We start from the raw sequence: 9,402 nt of genomic DNA, 5'->3' as shown, positions 1-9,402 counted from the left end.
ATCCTTGTAAATCTTTCCTGAACCCTTTCACAACATCTTTCCGATAGGAAGGGGACCAGAATTGCCCGCGATATCCCAACAGTGGCCCTAACCAATGTCCTGCGCAGCCGTAACCTGACCTCCCCAACTCCTGTACTCAATACTCTGACCAATAAAGGAGACCATCCCAAACACCTCCTTCACTATCCTATCGACCTGCGACTCCATTTTCAAGGAGCTATGAACCTACACTCCAAGGTCTCTTTGTTCAGCAACACTCCCCAGGACCTTCCCGTTAAGTGTATAAGTCCTGCTAAGATTTGCTTTCCCAAAATGCAACACCTCACATTTATCTGAATTAAACTCCATCTGCCACTTCTCAGCCCATTGGCCCATCTGGTCCCGATCCTGTTGTAATCTGAGGTAACCCTCTTCGCTGTCCACTACACCCTCCAATTTTGGGGTCATCTGCAAACTTACTAACTGTACCTCTTATGCTCACATCCAAATCATTGATGTCAATGACGATAAGTAGAGGGCCCAGCACCGATCCTTGTGGCACTCCACTGGTCACAGGCCTCCAGTCTGAAAAACAACCCACCACCAGCACCACCCTCTGTCTTCTACCTTTGAGCCAGTTCTGGATCCAAATGTCCCTGTATTCTGTGAGATCTAACCTTGCTAACCAGTCTCCCATGGGGAACCTTGTCGAACGCCTTACTGAAGTCCATATAGATCACATCTACTGCTCTTCCCTCATCAACCCTCTTCGTTACTTCTTCAAAACACACCTCCCTCTCGGCTGGTCTTTGGCTGTCCTAGCGTTTGCCTGTCCCGTCCGTCTCTCGTCTCCCTCGTCATTGAGAGGGCCTCTCCCCGCCCGTGCCCCTCGCCTTCCTCTTCATCCCTCGCACCCCCCCCCCCCGCCAACCCCCCAGCCCGTGGGGACACACTTCGCTCTCTCATCACCCCCCAAACCGGGAGTCGGACCGCGGTTGACTGGGTCCTTCCTCCCTCGCCAAAATGGCCTCCCGAGACATTCCTTCCCTCCCTCCCTAACCGGCCACAAGAGGGGCGCCGCGCATGGGTGTCAAGTGAAAGGGGGGGTTTCCCCCCTTCACCTCTTCATCCTGCACCCCCCCCACCCCCACCAACCCACGCCAACCCCCGTACCCCACCGCCCTCTCAGCGCAACCAAGATGGAGGGGCGGGGGAGGGGGGGGGGAAGCCGCCATCTTGAAACGGCCAAGACAAACGGGGATGGCGCCCGTGCGAGAAGGGGCGGGGCACTCACAGTAACGCCCACCAGGGCAGGCTCCTGGCCAGCGATCAGAGCGCGGATGGCGTCGACCGATTCCTCCTCACCCAGCTCCTTGAACCGTTTCGGTGACAGCTCCCTCAGCGCCTGCAGAACTCCTCGAAGGTAATGACTCGGGACGCCTTGGCTCTGAGTGGACAGGAGGAGACACCAGTCAGTGTACAGGTATCTCCCTGAGAGAGAGAGGGGACTGAGAGACACCAGTCAGTGTACAGGTATCTCCCTGAGAGAGAGAGGGGACTGAGAGACACCAGTCAGTGTACAGATATCTCCCTGAGGGAGAGAGGGGACTGAGAGACACCAGTCAGTGTACAGATATCTCCCTGAGGGAGAGAGAGGGGACTGAGAGACACCAGTCAGTGTACAGATATCTCCCTGAGGGAGTGGGGACTGAGAGAGACCAGTCAGTGTACAGATATCTCCCTGAGAGAGAGAGGGGGACTGAGAGAAACCAGTCAGTGTACAGATATCTCCCGGAGGGAGAGGGGACTGAGAGACACCAGTCAGTGTACAGATATCTCCCTGAGAGAGAGGGGGGACTGAGAGACACCAGTCAGTGTACAGATATCTCCCTGAGAGAGAGGGGACTGAGAGACACCAGTCAGTGTACAGATATCTCCCTGAGAGAGAGGGGACTGAGAGACAACAGTCAGTGTACAGATATCTCCCTGAGAGAGAGGGGACTGAGAGACACCAGTCAGTGCACAGATATCTCCCTGAGACAGAGAGGGGACTGAGAGACACCAGTCAGTGTACAGATATCTCCCTGAGAGAGAGAGGGGACTGAGAGACACCAGTCAGTGTACAGATATCTCCCTGAGAGAGAGGGGACTGAGAGACACCAGTCAGTGTACAGATATCTCCCTGAGAGAGAGAGGGGACTGAGAGACACCAGTCAGTGTACAGATATCTCCCTGAGAGAGAGGGGACTGAGAGACACCAGTCAGTGTACAGATATCTCCCTGAGGGAGAGGCGACTGAGAGACACCAGTCAGTGTACAGTTATCTCCCTGAGAGAGAGAGAGGGGACTGAGAGACACCAGTCAGTGTACAGATATCTCCCTGAGGGAGAGGCGACTGAGAGACACCAGTCAGTGTACAGTTATCTCCCTGAGAGAGAGAGGGGACTGAGAGACACCAGTCAGTGTACAGATATCTCCCTGAGAGAGAGGGGACTGAGAGACACCAGTCAGTGTACAGATATCTCCCTGAGGGAGAGAGGGGGGACTGAGAGACACCAGTCAGTGTACAGATATCTCCCTGAGAGAGAGGGGACTGAGAGACACCAGTCAGTGTACAGATATCTCCCTGAGAGAGAGGGGACTGAGAGACACCAGTCAGTGTACAGATATCTCCCTGAGAGAGAGAGAGGGGACTGAGAGACACCAGTCAGTGTACAGATATCTCCCTGAGAGAGAGGGGACTGAGAGACAACAGTCAGTGTACAGATATCTCCCTGAGGGACAGAGAGGGGACTGAGAGACACCAGTCAATGTACTGATATCTCCCGGAGAGATAGAGAGGGGACGGAGAGACACCAGTCAGTGTACAGATATCTCCCTGAGAGAGAGGGGACTGAGAGACAACAGTCAATGTACAGATATCTCCCTGAGAGAGAGGGGACTGAGAGACACCAGTCAGTGTACAGATATCTCCCTGAGAGAGAGGGGACGGAGAGACACCAGTCAATGTACAGATATCTCCCTGAGAGAGAGGGGACTGAGAGACACCAGTCAGTGTACAGATATCTCCCTGAGAGAGAGGGGACTGAGAGACAACAGTCAATGTACAGATATCTCCCTGAGAGAGAGAGGGGACTGAGAGACACCAGTCAGTGTACAGATATCTCCCTGAGAGAGAGAGGGGACGGAGAGACACCAGTCAGTGTACAGATATCTCCCTGAGAGAGAGAGGGGACTGAGAGACACCAGTCAGTGTACAGATATCTCCCTGAGAGAGAGAGAGGGGACTGAGAGACACCAGTCAGTGTACAGATATCTCCCTGAGAGAGAGAGGGGACTGAGAGACACCAGTCAGTGTACAGATATCTCCCTGAGAGAGAGAGAGGGGGGACTGAGAGACACCAGTCAGTGTACAGATATCTCTCTGAGAGAGAGAGAGAGGGGACTGAGAGACACCAGTCAGTGTACAGATATCTCTCTGAGAGAGGGGACTGAGAGACACCAGTCAGTGTACAGATATCTCCCTGAGAGAGAGAGGGGACTGAGAGACACCAGTCAGTGTACAGATATCTCCCTGAGAGAGAGAGGGGACTGAGAGACACCAGTCTGTGTACAGATATCTCCCTGAGAGAGAAAGGGGACTGAGAGACACCAGTCAGTGTACAGATATCTCCCTGAGGGAGAGAGAGAGGGGACTGAGAGACACCAGTCAGTGTACAGATATCTCCCTGAGAGAGAGAGGGGACTGAGAGACACCAGTCAGTGTACAGATATCTCCCTGAGAGAGAGAGAGGGGACTGAGAGACACCAGTCAGTGCACAGATATCTCCCTGAGAGAGAGAGGGGACTGAGAGAGACAAGTCAGTGTACTGATATCTCCCTGAGGGAGAGGGGACTGAGAGACACCAGTCAGTGTACAGATATCTCCCTGAGGGACAGAGGGGACTGAGAGACACCAGTCAGTGTACAGATATCTCCCTGAGAGAGAGAGGGGACGGAGAGACACCAGTCAGTGTACAGATATCTCCCTGAGGGAGAGAGAGGGGACTGAGAGACACCAGTCAGTGTACAGATATCTCCCTGAGAGAGAGAGGGGACTGAGAGACACCAGTCAGTGTACAGATATCACCCTGAGAGAGGGGACTGAGAGACACCAGTCAGTGTACAGATATCTCCCTGAGAGAGAGAGGGGACGGAGAGACACCAGTCAGTGTACAGATATCTCCCTGAGGGAGAGAGAGGGGACTGAGAGACACCAGTCAGTGTACAGATATCTCCCTGAGAGAGAGAGGGGACTGAGAGACACCAGTCAGTGTACAGATATCTCCCTGAGAGAGAGAGAGGTTTGAGAGACACCAGTCAGTGTACAGATATCTCCATGAGAGAGAGAGGGGACTGAGAGACACCAGTCAGTGTACAGATATCTCCCGGAGAGAGAGAGAGGGGACTGAGAGACACCAGTCAGTGTACAGATATCTCCCTGAGAGAGGGGACTGAGAGACACCAGTCAGTGTACAGATATCTCCCTGAGAGAGAAAGAGGGGACTGAGAGACACCAGTCAGTGTACAGATATCTCCCAGAGAGAGAGAGAGAGGGGACTGAGAGACACCAGTCAGTGTACAGATATCTCCCTGAGAGAGAGAGGGGACTGAGAGACACCAGTCAGTGTACAGATATCTCCCTGAGAGAGAGGGGACTGAGAGACACCAGTCAGTGTACAGATATCTCCCTGAGAGAGAGAGGGGACTGAGAGACACCAGTCAGTGTACAGATATCTCTCTGAGAGAGAGAGGGGACTGAGAGACACCAGTCAGTGTACAGATATCTCCCTGAGAGAGAGAGAGGGGACTGAGAGACACCAGTCAGTGTACAGATATCTCCCTGAGATCGGGGACTGAGAGACACCAGTCAGTGTACAGATATCTCCGTGAGATAGGGGACTGAGAGACACCAGTCAGTGTACAGATATCTCCCTGAGAGAGAGGGGACTGAGAGACACCAGTCAGTGTACAGATATCTCCCTGAGAGAGAGGGGACTGAGAGACACCAGTCAGTGTACAGATATCTCCCTGAGAGAGAGGGGACTGAGAGACACCAGTCAGTGTACAGATATCTCCCTGAGAGAGAGAGGGGACTGAGAGACACCAGTCAGTGTACAGATATCTCCCTGAGATAGGGGACTGAGAGACACCAGTCAGTGTACAGATATCTCCCTGAGATAGGGGACTGAGAGACACCAGTCAGTGTACAGATATCTCCCTGAGGGAGAGAGGGGACTGAGAGACACCAGTCAGTGTACAGATATCTCCCTGAGAGAGAGAGAGGGGACTGAGAGACACCAGTCAGTGTACAGATATCTCCCTAAGAGAGAGAGATGGGACTGAGAGACACCAGTCAGTGTACAGATATCTCCCTGAGAGAGAGAGAGGGGACTGAGAGACACCAGTCAGTGTACAGATATCTCCCTGAGAGAGAGGGGACTGAGAGACACCAGTCAGTGTACAGATATCTCCCTGAGGGAGAGAGGGGACTGAGATACACCAGTCAGTGTATAGATATCTCCCTGAGGGAGAGAGAGAGAGGGGACTGAGAGACACCAGTCAGTGTACAGATATCTCCCTGAGGGAGAGAGGGGACTGAGAGACACCAGTCAGTGTACAGATATCTCCCTGAGAGAGAGAGGGGACTGAGAGACACCAGTCAGTGTACAGATATCTCCCTGAGGGAGAGAGGGGACTGAGAGACACCAGTCAGTGTACAGATATCTCCCTGAGAGAGAGGGGACTGAGAGACACCAGTCAGTGTACAGATATCTCCCTGAGAGAGAGAGGGGACTGAGAGACACCAGTCAGTGTACAGATATCTCCCTGAGAGAGAGAGGGGACTGAGAGACACCAGTCAGTGTACAGATATCTCCCTGAGATAGAGAGAGGGGACTGAGAGACACCAGTCAGTGTACAGATATCTCCCTGAGAGAGAGGGGACTGAGAGACACCAGTCAGTGTACAGATATCTCCCTGAGGGAGAGAGGGGACTGAGATACACCAGTCAGTGTATAGATATCTCCCTGAGGGAGAGAGAGAGAGGGGACTGAGAGACACCAGTCAGTGTACAGATATCTCCCTGAGGGAGAGAGGGGACTGAGAGACACCAGTCAGTGTACAGATATCTCCCTGAGAGAGAGGGGACTGAGAGACACCAGTCAGTGTACAGATATCTCCCTGAGAGAGAGAGAGGGGACTGAGAGACACCAGTCAGTGTACAGATATCTCCCTGAGAGAGAGGGGACTGAGAGACACCAGTCAGTGTACAGATATCTCCCTGAGGGAGAGAGAGGGGACTGAGAGACACCAGTCAGTGTACAGATATCTCCCTGAGAGAGAGAGGGGACTGAGAGACACCAGTCAGTGTACAGATATCTCCCTGAGGGAGAGAGAGGGGACTGAGAGACACCAGTCAGTGTATAGATATCTCCCTGAGAGAGAGGGGACTGAGAGACACCAGTCAGTGTACAGATATCTCCCTGAGGGAGAGAGAGGGGACTGAGAGACACCAGTCAGTGTACAGATATCTCCCTGAGAGAGAGAGGGGACTGAGAGACACCAGTCAGTGTACAGATATCTCCCTGAGAGAGAGAGGGGACTGAGAGACACCAGTCAGTGTACAGATATCTCCCTGAGTGAGAGAGGGGAGGGGAGTGAGGGAGAGGGAGGGGAGTGAGGGAGAGGGAGGGGAGTGAGGGAGAGGGAGGGGATTGAGGGAGAGGGAGGGGAGTGAGGGAGAGGGAGGGGAGTGAGGGAGAGGGAGGGGAGTGAGGGAGAGGGAGGTGAGTGAGGGAGAGGGAGGGGAGTGAGGGAGAGGGAGGGGAGTGAGGGAGAGGGAGGGGAGTGAGGGAGAGGGAGGGGAGTGAGGGAGAGGCTGGTCCGTGTACCGACGGAGACCTACTTGACTTTGGTGAAGACAATGTCGACGTCGGTGCCCGTCACTGCCTTGCCATCGATGACCTTGCAGTCCTTGCAGAGTTTGGCGAAGTTCTTGCCCGTCATCTCCTGCCCGCTCGCCTTGGTGTCCCCGTGGATGGCGAACTTGCGGAACGACTCCCGCAGGGCCGACAGCTCCCCTTCCCCCTGCGCCATCTTCCTCCCAGGGGCCGGCCTTGTTCCCCGCCCCCCCGCCCCCCCCCCCCCTTTGCCTCGCGCTCACACTGGGGGTGGGGGTGGTGGGTCACCTCCTCCGGGTTCGCGTCCTCCTTCTGCGCTCCCCCCTCCCGGTGGGCTGGGGCGGTCCCGCGTCGACCTGCCAGGACCGAGACACAGGCCGGTTCATCTCCAGGCTCCACCCCTTTCCCCTACCCCACCCCCTCCCCTCCCAACCCCTCCCCACCCCCCCCCCCCCCCCCCACCTCCTCCAACCGCGCCAACCCTCCCCTTCAGCCCTCAGCGCACCTCCATCACCCGCGGCCTCTCCCCGTGGCCCACCAAGCCTTGGCCGGACTCTCCCGTCCGGCCTGGGGCCGCAATCCCCTTCCCATCAGCCCCCCAACCCCCCAACCCCCACCCCTCGGGAGGGCTCCGCTTCTGTGCCCACCCCACGGTCAACCGATCCCCGGGCGATTTGGTTCGACCTTCTGCAGAGGGGGAGGGTGGTGGGGAGGGGGGGGGGAGGGGAGCAGAAACAGACCTTTCGGCCCAAACCTCCTGCCACCCGCCCCCCGACCGACACCGTCCACAAGTCCCCCAGACCGAAGGGGTGACTGGGACGGGGACCCTCGGGACACCACCGAAGGGTTTCACCATGCAAGGCTGTGGGCCCACCGCCGGGGAATGGGATTGGGAGAGATGGAGGTTTTGGTGACCAGCCACGACACGATGGGCTGAAGGGCCCCCTTTCTGTGCGGCTGCTGTATCTCGAGGATCCTGTCAGGGTTGGAATGGGCTTCTGTGGAGGTAGGGAGCGAGCAAAGTGAGGGAGAGAGTGTGAGAGTGTGTGTGTCTGAGTGTGTGTGTGTGTGTGTGTGTGTGTCTGAGAGTGTGTGTGTGTGTGTGTGTCTGAGAGTGTGTGTGTGTGTGTGTGTGTCTGAGAGTGTGTGTGTCTGAGAGTGTGTGTGTCTGAGAGTGTGTGTGTGTGTGTGTGTCTGAGAGTGTGTGTGTCTGAGAGTGTGTGTGTGTGTGTGTGTGTCTGAGAGTGTGTGTGTCTGAGAGTGTGTGTGTCTGAGAGTGTGTGTGTGTGTGTGTGTCTGAGAGTGTGTGTGTCTGAGAGTGTGTGTGTCTGAGAGTGTGTGTGTGTGTGTGTGTGTCTGAGAGTGTGTGTGGGTGTGTGTGTGTCTGAGAGTGTGTGTGTGTCTGAGAGTGTGTGTGTGTGTGTGTCTGTGAGTGTGTGTGTGTCTGAGAGTGTGTGTGTGTGTGTGTCTGTGAGTGTGTGTGTGTCTGAGAGTGTGTGTGTCTGAGAGTGTGTGTGGGTGTGTGTGTGTCTGAGAGTGTGTGTGTGTCTGAGAGTGTGTGTGTCTGAGAGTGTGTGTGTGTGTGTGTGTCTGTGAGTGTGTGTGTCTGAGAGTGTGTGTGGGTGTGTGTGTGTCTGAGAGTGTGTGTGTCTGAGAGTGTGTGTGTCTGAGAGTGTGTGTGTGTGTGTGTGTCTGAGAGTGTGTGTGTCTGAGAGTGTGTGTGTCTGAGAGTGTGTGTGTGTGTCTGAGAGTGTGTGTGGGTGTGTGTGTGTCTGAGAGTGTGTGTGTGTCTGAGAGTGTGTGTGTGTGTGTGTCTGTGAGTGTGTGTGTGTCTGAGAGTGTGTGTGTCTGAGAGTGTGTGTGGGTGTGTGTGTGTCTGAGAGTGTGTGTGTGTCTGAGAGTGTGTGTGGGTGTGTGTGTGTCTGAGAGTGTGTGTGTGTCTGAGAGTGTGTGTGTCTGAGAGTGTGTGTGTGTGTGTGTGTCTGTGAGTGTGTGTGTCTGAGAGTGTGTGTGGGTGTGTGTGTGTCTGAGAGTGTGTGTGTGTCTGAGAGTGTGTGTGTGTGAGTGTGTGTGTGTGTGTCTGAGAGAGTGTGTGTGTCTGAGAGTGTGTGTGTCTGAGAGTGTGTGTGGGTGTGTGTGTCTGTGAGTGTGTGTGTCTGAGAATGTGTGTGGGTGTGTGTGTGTCTGAGAGTGTGTGTGTGTCTGAGAGTGTGTGTGTGTGAGTGTGTGTGTGTGTGTCTGAGAGTGTGTGTGTGTCTGAGAGTGTGTGTGTCTGAGAGTGTGTGTGGGTGTGTGTGTGTCTGAGAGTGTGTGTGTGTGTGTCTGTGAGTGTGTGTGTGTGTGTGTGTCTGAGAGTGTGTGTGTCTGAGAGTGTGTGTGGGTGTGTGTGTGTCTGTGAGTGTGTGTGTGTGTGTGTGTCTGAGAGTGTGTGTGTCTGAGAGTGTGTGTGGGTGTGTGTGTGTCTGTGAGTGTGTGTGTGTGT

General features: G+C 54.8%; 1 pseudogene; it reads right to left on the bottom strand.

The window, feature by feature from the left end:
• LOC140460021 (tubulin polymerization-promoting protein family member 3-like) overlaps positions 1–7,273 on the bottom strand; it is a 10,118-nt pseudogene extending 2,845 nt beyond the window's left edge.
• Positions 7,274–9,402: the final 2,129 nt, after the last annotated feature.

Source organism: Chiloscyllium punctatum, chromosome 36, assembly GCF_047496795.1.
Source record: "Chiloscyllium punctatum isolate Juve2018m chromosome 36, sChiPun1.3, whole genome shotgun sequence".
In the NCBI taxonomy this organism is placed as follows: domain Eukaryota; kingdom Metazoa; phylum Chordata; class Chondrichthyes; order Orectolobiformes; family Hemiscylliidae; genus Chiloscyllium; species Chiloscyllium punctatum.
This window is presented reverse-complemented; position numbering and strand designations above follow the sequence as displayed.